At 42.7% G+C, this 12,315-nt stretch overlaps 1 long non-coding RNA gene across 1 annotated transcript; it reads right to left on the reverse strand.

The window, feature by feature from the left end:
- Positions 1 to 5,274: 5,274 nt before the first annotated feature.
- On the reverse strand, positions 5,275 to 6,987 carry LOC307016026. The gene is made up of 3 exons (XR_013801725.1): positions 6,689 to 6,987; positions 6,276 to 6,457; positions 5,275 to 5,772 (listed from the first exon to the last, which is right to left on the reverse strand). It is a non-coding gene; the product is annotated as an uncharacterized lncRNA (long non-coding RNA).
- Positions 6,988 to 12,315: the final 5,328 nt, after the last annotated feature.

Here is a 12,315-nt window from a genome sequence, read left to right on the forward strand (position 1 = left end):
CAGAGTTATATGCTTTCACAGCAAACGATGCTGGTTAACCGGTATGTTTGATATGTGGAGAAAAGTTGTCAACGGTGCTGCAGCCTTTACGTATCGAGGTACAACAAGGGAGAGGAAGACAGCTGACAATCTTCAGTCATAATTCAATGGGGTATGTAATTTATTTCAGAAAAACACTTTTTATTATATTCCATGGAATGCTCTTAACGTCCCGATAGCAATGAATATATTAAATGCTTTGACAATAAATACATACAAAAATTAATCTCTGGAAACCGTAGCGCTGTAAAAAGCACGACCAATCATTTTAGCCGACCCGGCTAAAATAACTGGATGGCCTACCTGCCTGTCAGCCTTCCATCTGTGCACAAACTTATCTCTTGGCCTCATTGATGATGCGCGTTCGTGTGTGTTGGAGGAGGGAATCTGTAAGAAAGTCTGAAGGAAGAGGCCTATTTTTTCCGGTTGTGTATTTTCAAATTCTAGCGCACACGAGCTGGTTTCTCCATTCTTACCTACCCTACCTTTAACTCGTTTTAGGGTGCAGCTATATATTTTATTTATTTCAAAGTGGGCCCATTTTAATAGTATTTTTTTTCCCTTCAAATGTGCAGAGGACTCCCCAAGTGCTGTGTTTAATTTATTTTAAAGTAGGCCTGTGTATTATTTGTAATTCTCCTTATAGGAGTTCTTTGTTTCTTATTAGAGGTTAACAGTTTTATATAATGTAATAAATAGCCTAATAAATGCAAAAAAACTGTCGTTTTTGTCTGATATAATAATAAATACAACTTAGCTATCAAGCTATGAAATATGTTTTGCGGCTCCAGACAAAAAATGTTTGGGGAAAAAGGAGCAAAATGGCTCTTTTGGTCAAAAAGGTTGCAGACCCCTGGTTTAGTATATGGCCATGTACAGGCCCGGTTCCAGAACAAATTGACTCAGGGTGCATCTGAGATTTCAGGGGGCGCAGCAGTAGTAGGTTTACATGAGCAATAGTGGCCGGCAACAGCAATGAAAAATAGCATTGATGGTCCCCAATGACCAGATTATGGCATTTGTTATGTTTTGAAACCAAGTGAGAACATTTCAAGTGAGTTAAAAGTGCAATCCTGAAATATTTCATATAGTCCAAAGTGGGCTATGGCAAAGAAAAGCATAAAAGCTTCAAAACTGTACTGATAAAACAAATGAGAACATATTGTAAATCAAGGCAAATATTATTTGAACCAGCTTATGGTTTGAAATGGCAAACATTGAAAAGCAAAAGTATTATTAAAACCATGTACTACATCATCACCTTGGTCCCATCTCTGGGAAGAGAATATTTACTGTGCTTAAAAACTGGTATCACATCATCATGTGAGGTTGATTTTGTGACCTGGAGAACATTTCAGCTGCAACATTAGATCGTTGATCAGCTTGGGATATGAGATATTTTTGTAGCAATTCGTGGTGAAGGCATCTGTGCTATTGTATGCATTATTTTTGACCCAACATTTATACAGGCATGGCAGAATATGGCACTATTTTAACATGAATATTCCATTGTCTATTTGTATACCACGAGCTGCAAAATGACCGCCTAACCCCACTGTACAGGCAGGTACTTGTTTAGACATACCTGGGCAGGCTCTGTTTTGCCGTGGTATCCTGGCACCTGCGGGCCGCAGAGGGGCGGCGTAGTTTCGGGGGACGAAGACTGCTGCTCCGGGGGCGAGGGCGGCGAGTCAGGCGGGAGTAAGCTAGTGTCCACAAGGAGGGTAACGTGATGTCCCCATCTGACCTGTTGCTACTGTCTGCAGTAGATGCAGTGTTGCTGGCGTTTAGTGATGGTTGCTTTAACCATTTTCGTATTTGATTATCCACAGATGTGTGTCACTGCTGTGGAAGCACTTTTGAAATGATGCACGCGCAGCGGAGCAGGTCACGCGTACCTGACACAATTTGTTGTTTGTATTTTTCGCTCTGTTCTCTTTTTTGAATAGAGGGTGCATAACATTCAACTGCCCCGAAGATCCCGACGCGAAGCCTGAAGGGTAAACACACCAGGTTTACTAATCTACCCGCACAATTTGTCTGGTGTCGGAATGTCTCGCTATGTTAGTACATTCAACAAAACACCATTTAATTTCGGGTTAAACTGTGTTGTAACTGCGTTACTGAGCATTGTAACGGGTAATATTTTACCCAAATTTCATTAGTAATGCGTTACATTACTTTGTTACAGCAAAAAGTAATATATTACTGTAACTCCGTTACTTTTGTAACGCGTTACACCCAACACTGCCCCCAAACCCTTTGTGCCATTTTGTCCACGCACATTTTTCAGGGCAATCTCTATTGGGCTCAGGGCCATCTGTAAATTAGCTTCAATGGCCCACAGGGCCATCTCCCCAAATCCTTAATGTCATGCACTGAAGGTAGTGGAAAACCACCTCAATGTATCCAACACAGCCATGTTAGATGAACACAAAGAACTGCAGGAAGTTAGAACAGTGGCATTACAGAATCGCATTGCATTGGATCTTATGCTAGCAGCACAGGGGGGCACATGCAAGGTGATTGGATCTGAGTGTTGTTCTTTCATCTCTGATGCTACACCTGAGGTCATGGATATGGCTCATGATACTGCTCGGGGAATAAAAGAATTGCAAGAAACTCATGGGTTTGCATTTGGGGATTTAACTGGAACATTTGGGTCATGGGGAGCGGGGTTTGTTAAAATTGCTGTTACCATTTAAATGTTTATCTTAGCTGTGCTAATCCTGATAGTGTGCCTAGTCACTGTAGTTAAACTAGTCATGCAAAAGAGTACCAAAACCGCCCTCCAGGCCCCACAGAGACTGGTGGGGTACACCACCGTTGATGACACCGTGATGATGTACGACGCCAAGCTTCCAGACCCGTGGGTCTCAACCATGGCATCCGAACAATGGGTTCCCCCTTACAGCGGATGGCCAATAAATTAAAATTGATGCTCAGATTAAAGAAAATATATTTTGGCTTTTTCCCTTTCAGGTTATTACACTACACGATAAATGTCTGACTTTTCCTTTTCAGATTTTGAACAATATACTTGATTAAAATGAATGGCCCTGACACACCAAGCAGTCACCGGAGGACTCGCCGACGGCTGTTGCGTCGCCGTGTTCTCCTGCATCTTGGCCATGTGTTGCACGGGAACACACCGCAAAGACTTCAGTGCGTGAGTGGCAATAACTCTCCTTACCAGCAGGCGGCGGTAGTATGTATTCGTCATTCAAAAGAGGCAGCAAATGGAAGACATAGAAGAAGAACAGACTGCATGATATAAACAAACAACAAATAGCGTGTGCGTTCCATTTTCACTCTCGTCCATCGAAAACATGTTTCGTGCGACACTGGAGCTAGATTTGGGTTCTGCCCGCTCTGTATTAATGTCATGTGGATTTTCCTGTCATGTTGACAGGTTATCACCATATAGGCAAGGCCGGATTAGTACCTCCAGGGGCCCCTGGGCACTGAGCGCTCATGGCACGCTCACATCTTTTTTCAAATCTGAGTGGCCCTCCGGCCCACGTACAGCACCGGCCCACCGGGAAATCTCCCGGTATTCCCGAAGGCCAGTCTGTCCCTGCCCCGAACCCACGTACCAACAAGTAACACCACGCCTACCCATACCTACCAACATGTCAATCTGGCATGTCAAATCTCACACCTATTTGTCAAAAGCAGGGTCACAGCCACATAGTTCAACCAAAGTAGGTCTAGCCTTTTGCCCTTTCAATCAGAAATCACAAGACAAAGATACAATGGATAAGATCTCAAGACAGTGTCTGGCTCAAGAAGACCTAGGTAATATCACTCAAAACCTCAGAGCAGCACCCCACTTAATGCCAAAATATGACCGGCTGGCTGTACAAGTACACAAGGAGTTCTATTAGTCACAAACATTGAGAGTTACAAAAGTAAAATATGTAGTGAAATTGTGTGTTGCTCAACTAAGTGATCAGTATGTGATGGAAGATAGTGTGTGTGTGTGTGTGTGTGTGTGTGTGTGTGTGTGTGTGTGTGTGTGTGTGTGTGTGTGTGTGTGTGTGTGTGTGTGTGTGTGTGTGTGTGTGTGCGTGCGTGCGTGCGTGCGTGCGTGCGTGCGTGCGTGCGTGCGTGCGTGCGTGCGTGCGTGCGTGCGTGCGTGCGTGTGTGTGTGTATGTGAGAGGGAGAGAGAGTGAGTGTGAGTGTGTGTGAGAGAGAGAGAGCAAGAGAATGAGTGTGTGTGAGAGACAGTGGATCTTACCTTTTAGAAGTGTTTCTTCCTTGCCTTTCTCTTTCAAAAATCTGTGATTAGGTCATCAAAATCCAAGGCTCAAGGCTAACATTGCTCGCTAGCTCAACAACATCCTCCGTGACCGCCGCCACCGTTCCTTGTGGTTGCTGGCCTATTTCGTCCCTTTTTGCTTTTTTGAAAAAGCAATTTATTGTTGGATTTTTTTTAATGCAGCCGCCACTCTCTCTTCTTTTTCTTTCTTTTCGCAGCCCTGCTGGGCGTTTGGCTACCGGCACCATCCATTTTTTCAGCTCACGTGACAAAATGTGACATGAGTGAAGGTGGGGCTGTGATTCGGCTATACACCGCCGCTGCGTAGTAATAAAGTTGAGCGCATACATAGTGAGACGGTTTAGAAAATATATTAATTTGACCCTATAGAAAAGCTGTGTTATTTATGGTGAAGAGTGAGTATCATTTAAAAGAATGTATGATGAGTGAGGTTGTGCCCGAAAAAGACAAGATAAAAAAATAAAAACTTTTTTTTTTTTTTATCTTGTCACTGAGGGCCCTCTTTGCTCAAGGGCCCCTGGGCACTTGCACAGGTTGCCCATATGGTTAATCCGGCCTTGCATGTAGGAGTTGATAAAAGCTCATTCTAATGTTGTGTTATGTGTGTATGAAGGTACGAAATAAAGTTTTGCATTGCCTATCGTGCTATTTGTGTTTATTCTTTTAATCACACAGCGATAAGAAACAATAAAATGTGTGCCAACTGTCAGTGGCAGCCCTAGCATTAGTATTGGTTATAGTAACAGCTACAACATTAAAATACTTCTAGGCAGATTGAGGAGGATAATGGGAGAATGAACAGAGGGGCAGAAACATCCATCTGAATAATAATAACTTTATTTGTATAGCACCTTTCATACAAGTGATTGCAGTTCAAAGTGCTTTACATCAGTAAGAAATAAGATATAAAATCAGTGCAAAACAAGCAGCAAGAGCAAAGCATAATGTGGGATAAAAGAATGCAGATATATATATATACATATATATATATATTGATTCAGTTTTAGTAGAATATAAAATACATGAATGAATGATGAAATGAGTACTTAAAGTGCAGACATACTATAATTATATTGAGGTACTTGAGACTAATCCTGCAACTTTATAGTTCTGCTCCACAACAGTTTGAGAAGGAAGAAACCATCACGTATGAAAGGCTACATGTGAATAGAGGGGCAGAAAACCGGCTTGCACATTTACATTTAAATCTTGAACAATGAACAGCGGTAGACAGTATCTCATTTAGTATCATCCTCCTGCGCTTCGCCGGAGGCCTTCGAGTGCTGAGTGTGCTTGGCCTCTCTCCGAGCGGTGCCGGTGTGGTGCAGATGGTGGATTCTGCCAGGGGAGTGCAGGGCTCAGCATCAAAGTGGAAGGACTCCTCGGTGGTGCTGGTCGAGGTTTCACTGCTGGTGCCACCGGGGGTTAATTCTGCAGCTACCGGACGTTCCTTAATTTTTTTTAAATAAATTCACAGTTAGTTGGATTTAATACCATGGCTTCTTAAAACTGTTTACTAAGCATTCATAACAAAACAATACCCTGAAATGTGTGTGCCATTAGTTTGGGGTGTGGTCAAGTGTGAGAGGTACATTGTAGACACATTGTGATGCTCTATTCAGATGCTAAATACATACTTCTAGAAGATTCAGAACACTACGAAATATAATCAAGACATATTTTATCATGTATTATTATAGGTTAAGATAAAAGCGTTATTGATCCCATGGTGAATTTCATAAGCTACCCAACAGTATATCATGTAATTTAAATTAGCTCCTCCTTTACCAGCTGCAACATTAAGGTGATGAGCACATAAATCATTATAATACAATAATATATATATTATTCTGTTATAGTTATACTGTAACCACCAAATGAAGGAAAATAATGTTTTTGTAAATGAAAGAAGCAAGAAACACTTATTTGTTACTCAACAAATAAAATAGTTACCGTGATGGTGAGGTTTGAAGTACTCTCCTTCCTTCTTGTGTAGGGCTCTAAAAACTGCAACCTGGTCAGGGTCCACTGCTGTCTGCCAGTCCTTTGTGCTCCACAACTACCCGAAGGGGCAAGTTTCCTGTACCGGGTGTACTGGGTTCGCAGAGAGTCCCACTTCTTCCTCAGCTCTTTCTCTGAAGCACACAAATAAACGATGTAAGCATTGTGGCTAGTTAGCATGTCCAATTCATATCTATATGCAGTGCCAAACTGCACAGCTATCAACAGCTAGCAACAAGATAACAACAAAAAACAAGGTTGAAATAACAAATTACATTTCACGTTAACGTCACTGTACGCTGGCAAACAATAAAAAGCCAACAGTATCTGCTAAAGGGCTCTATTGATGAAAAATATAATCTTACCCGAGAAACCAAGTTGCGTTTCAATCTCTCGACAGAGTCCGATTTTCACTACTCGGTTCGAGTACCTTTTCTCTGTGATGTCGTACAGAGCTGGCCTCTCCTGGATCAAGGTGATGAGCAGGTCTTCGTTTGCGTCATTCCAGATCAGCATGATGAGATGAAAATGAATAACAGTCTGTGTCTGTGCCTTCTTAAATCGTTTGTTTACGTCCCTCACTTCCGTTTCGCTCCTCATGCACTGATTCGCTAGCTGAACAGCCAATCAGAGTGATTGTTTGGTCCGACTGCCTGACCCGATGCATGGCCGATTCGGCAGTCCAAACAAGGCGTGTCACGGCAGATGGGGCGGGACACACCAAATTGAGTTTGGGCGACAGGACACGCTTCGTCTTCCGACTAACGAAAACGGCCAAAATCGGGTGCGTAGAACGCAGACACAGGTCAATCTAAGGTAAATCAGTTGAAAGCCGAAGTTCAATAAACATCCCAATCCCCTGCTGAAGTTGCAATAACACCGCAATCTTATGATGCAATTGTATCAGTTTCCTGTGACGGCTGCTAGTGGAGCCTCGCAGCAACTCTGCTTTCTGCACCACAATCTGGTGCTGCTGAATTGGGACTACTAAATGAGTGAGACTCAAATATCAGAAGTTCAGAACAAGTTTTAGTAGTTTTTATTTTATTTTTACTTCATTTACTTAACTCAGGGTCACAGAGAGGAAACCAGTTTTAAGATGTTGAAAAGTTCATTAAACATAAAAAGGCATTTCAAAGAAGTTGTGTTATTCTACATTTTGACACCAAGATTTTCTGATTTTACTGCAAATGTATATCGGTTCCAAATATCGGTTATTGGTCTCCTTGATTACTAATAATCGGTATCGGCCTTGAAAAAGCCATATCGGTCGATCCCTAATTCTATTGGCTCTAACGGTTCAAAAGAGATGTCAATCATCAAAATCGACCAATGGGTTCCAGAAAAACGGCAGATACACCCATCTCCACCCAAATGACCCCAGAGGTTTTTTTTTTGCTAAACCTCTCTAAAAAGGTCAAATGTCACTGTAAACGCATCTAGAGACCGTGCTCTGATGCTGTTGCTTTATGCTTTATGAATGTGGACAACAGAGAAACATATTCTTCATGACCAAAGTTGGAATTGAAATAAAAAAGGAAAGTGAAACTTATGCTCGCCACCCTATCCCTCCGGTCTACATTAATACAAATGATCCCAATACGTATGATTTTATGAACTATGAAAATATCTTAAAATCAATACAAATGTATTTATTATAAACGTTATTCCTTAACATCTATCACTGTGTATATCACCATTCAAACATCTTTTAAAAGTTGAACAAACCCCACACAGCTCAGTGAAGACTGTGAAATGTTGACTTTATTTGATCATTTCAGTCAAAACTAACGTTCAAATTTCTCTTTTTGATTATAATACTGATGATCGTTCAAAACAATGCACTTTGGCAAGTTACCACATACGTTTTAAAAAGCTTAATAAGCACCGTAACTTTCATGATATGATTTCTCGGTCATAATCGGTCGTTTCCGTGAACGGCCAAATGTTGTGTGATGGCAAATGCTGTGGCTGCAAGGCATTGTGGGGCAGCATTTTCTCCTTTCCTTTCGTAAAGGGAGGTCCAGTGGTTCCTAAGCTAAAGGAGGTTATAAACAGGGCTGCACATAACTGGTGCGCAGGTGCGCATGCGCACCCCCGCCAAAAAAGGAGCAACGGATCATTTGCACACCAACATTGAGAGAGAGAGAGAAAAGAGAGAAAAGAGAGAGAGAGAGAAGAGAGAGAGAGAGAGAGAGAGAGAGAGAGAGAGAGAGAGAGAGAGAGAGAGAGAGAGAGAGAGAGAGAGAGAGAGAGAGAGAGAAAAGAGAGAGATAGAGATAAAGAAGAGAGAGAGAGATATTTGCGAGTTGCATAAGAACTGGTAAGATAGCAGGGTTTCCCACACATAGACTTTAGTTGGGCGGGCCGCCCAGGTATATTAACGGCCGGCAAAGTATAATTTGCGAGCCATTTAGTTTTTCTTTTTTTTAATCCGTCCACGAGCACGACGGCATCTGCGATCCCTCGCTCTACCCCTCGCTATAGCGTGAAGGGTCTGCATTATGCACTCCGCACAGTAACCCTGCTGCAAGGCATACAGTGAACAGTGAAAAGTTCATTAGCATGCTTACTAGCGCACCTCCCCCCCCCCCCCCAAAAGGACCGGTTTATTTCATTTTAATGATGCGCACCAAGCAACATCTCCAGGTGCTCCTTTGAGAACCAGGGCAAAAAAGTTATGTGCACCCCAGTTTATAAAGGAAGTTTGAAACCTCCTTTCCTATCATCTAGAGCAGGGGTCGGCAACAGGCGGACCGCGGTCCAGATCAGGACCCAGACGGTGACCTATACAGACCTATAATCAATACATTAATAGGGGATTTCAATTTTGACGGGGCAATTCTATTTTAAACGCCGCCGACAGGGGCGAAAGAGACGAGTGAGCGATACAGGGAGAGAAACACAGAAGAATAGACGAGTGAGCGATACAGGGAGAGAAACACAGAAGAAGAGACGAGAGCGCGGCAGAGAGAAGCGGAGAGGAAAGTGAGTGAAGAGAATAATTAGCGATACAGGGAGAGAAGCGGAGAGGAGAGTGAACAGGCGTGTTAGCGGCAGACAGGGAGAGACAAATAATTACACATGGTGCTCTCCAAGAAGAGGAAAGTGGACAGTGAGAACAGAGCTTTTAACCCTGAGTGGACGGACTCATTCATGTTCATCCTGCCCACTGGGAGCACAGAACCAATGTTTTTTATTTGTTCAGAGACCGTGGCGCTCATTAAAAGTGCCAAAACGCCACTATGAGACAAAACACAAAGTGTTTGACCAAACATTCCCTCTCAAGTCAGAACTGAGGTCACAACAAATAAATATCGTTCCAGCGCAGGCTAACCGAGGCTAACCAATGAGCACCTGCATGTGTGTATGAGAATGGCCCTGACACCATTTCAGCCCAGATCTAAACTCCTGGCAGGACAAGCTCCAGCTCAATTCTCGCACTGAATTAAAAAAAAGTGAGTGAGGGACTGCAATATAAGAGGGAAAGAAAGAGAAACTTTAAAACTGTTCAATTGTTATGATGTGTAAAGACTGATATTGTTCTATAATCGGCTGAAACTGTTAAGTCATGATGTGAAACGGTTAACAAAGAAAAAGGGAAACTCAAGCTGCTGCTACTCTTTATTTTATTTACTTTTATGATGCACATATTTTCAAAAGCTATTTTATTTATTTTCTCTATTTTATTTGTATATGCAGCCCGAGAGGAACATTACACATATCCAGAGTATTTACTGTATATCTGTATAGTTCAATGTTAATTGACAACAAATAGTTTTTTATAAATTGTACTTTCTTTATTTGATTGGCAGTCAGTCGTTGATTACATGCAGACGTTGATAAAGCTACAGGCTACTTCAATATATATCACAATAATTCATAAAGCAAGTTAGACATTTTGATGTTCCGGACCTTTGCATGGGGACATTTTCTCTAACTGGACCTTGTTGAATTTGAGTTGAATACCCCTGCTGTAGAGTAAAACTCTAACACAGGAGTTTCGCCGGCAAACTCAACCTTATCTTTTCTCAGCCGCAGCTGCGTGGATCTCCACTCACAGTTTGCCACTGTTGTAACTTGTTTTCTTTAAGGCAGGAACACATTTGTTTATTTGATTCTTGATAGAGGTTAAAAGGTACAATGTTTCACTGGAAATGCTTTTATTTTGAAGTGCAAGTATGTGTCCTTCTCTGACACCTTCATGTTGTTATGAAAATTGAATAAGAGCATGTCGAGTGAATTTTCTCTGTCTTCCACCGTTCTTGTTGGAAACTGTTTAATGAATATAAAGTAAAAGTTCAGTTTGGATTTCATTCGAAGCTTCTTTTACACAACATTTTGGTGCCGAAACCAGGGATGTCAAGACTTTTAAGACTTTGAACTGTGTCGTAGTTGGAAGCTAACTGGCTAATGCTAGCTGTTGAAATGGCTGAGCGCTACGAACGGATGAGACGGAACCGGGGAACAATACGAGCCTTGACAACGAAGCAGAAGGAGGTGAGCAAAGATGAACCAGACTCTGATAGACTGCCACCATTGGCACGTGGCACCGTAACCAATGGCACACTAGGAATAAGTGGAATAAGTGTGCAAAATATTTAAATTGCATTTTCGGATCCTGAACGAGACCGCCGCCAAGGCGCGTCTCCCCGTTACCTGCAGGAAGCCATGCACGCAACGCAGCCCCGCTCTCCTTGACTCCAGGTGACTTTCTGCTGCTTTCCTCTGTGGTGCAGTGCTGAGCGTTTCACCACAGAGGAAAACACTTCACAAATTGCAGTACCCATAAGGAACTGTACAAATGCCGCAGTTTTTACGTGGCTGTGTATTTAGTTGAAAGCCCAGTGGCGATCTGCTCATCTCTCATCTAAATAATATGCTACAAAGGGGCGGACTGGCCATCTGTGTGTTGAACTTTCCTTTCGGCTCCCAGACCGTAGTCGAGGAGGGCAGAAGCAACAAGCTTCAGGTTCAATAACCCACTTTAGCTTAAATGACTGGAGAGAGGCGAGCTCTTCTTGGGAGGCCGTTGCATTTATTTAGATGTTCTTCTGTTTCACAAAATACATCACAGACCTCTGTTTTTCTGCTTCCTCGTTTCACTTCCAGAAACATACACACGTTCCCTCACTGTCGCTCTACCATCCACAAACACACATGCACAAGCCACACCCCTCTCTCTCTCTTTCTCTCTCTCTCTTAAAGGGACAGCGATCTCATCTCACTCTGCATGACCCTAATATCACAACATGTGTTGTGTTTGTTAAATTCGGCATCATGTAAGTTGCGCTGACAGGTCCACACACTGCTTCCCCGCAGCGAGGCTCCCCCGCCCTCCTGCTGATAGTTGACGAGCGTCAAGCTCCTCAACCCCCCCCGTTGATAATTATCGATCGTTGGCACGCTAATAACATTTTTTTTTAAGAATGGCACTACATACATATCAAAAAGGTTGCCGACCCCTGCTCTAGCAGAAAATGATAAAGATGCTGTTAGGTTCCTGTGGCTAAATGGGCCTCCAACCAAAGACTGTAAATATGAGCTGCGTATCATGAGAATGAATAGAGTGACATTGGAGTGTCAACTAGCCCTTTCCTGCTAGCTGCAACAATAAGAAATCATTTCAAGCAGTATGAAACAGAGCAGCCTAGAGCAGTGGAAGCGCTAAGTCTCTCTATGTTGATGATTTCATTTCCAGCTCATGTGATGTGGATGAAGCCTTTTCAGTTACCACAACAGCAAAGGAGATTCTGTCTCACGCCGGCATGAACCTGTGCAAATGGGTGACACATTCACCAGATCTGAGAGCCAAGTGGGCAGAAGGTGGAGTGGAACACACACCATAAACGGCCACTTGTGGAAATGTACTGAAGGTGTTAGGGTTAGTATGGAAAGCAGAGATGGATCATTTTGTATTTGACTTAAAGGGACTGCTGGACAGTGGTGTAGTGGGGATTTTTTTACTGGGTGGACGGGGCGGGGGGTGGAC

The sequence above is a fragment of the Notothenia rossii genome, assembly GCF_949606895.1.
Source record: "Notothenia rossii genome assembly, chromosome: 1".
Lineage (NCBI taxonomy): Eukaryota > Metazoa > Chordata > Actinopteri > Perciformes > Nototheniidae > Notothenia > Notothenia rossii.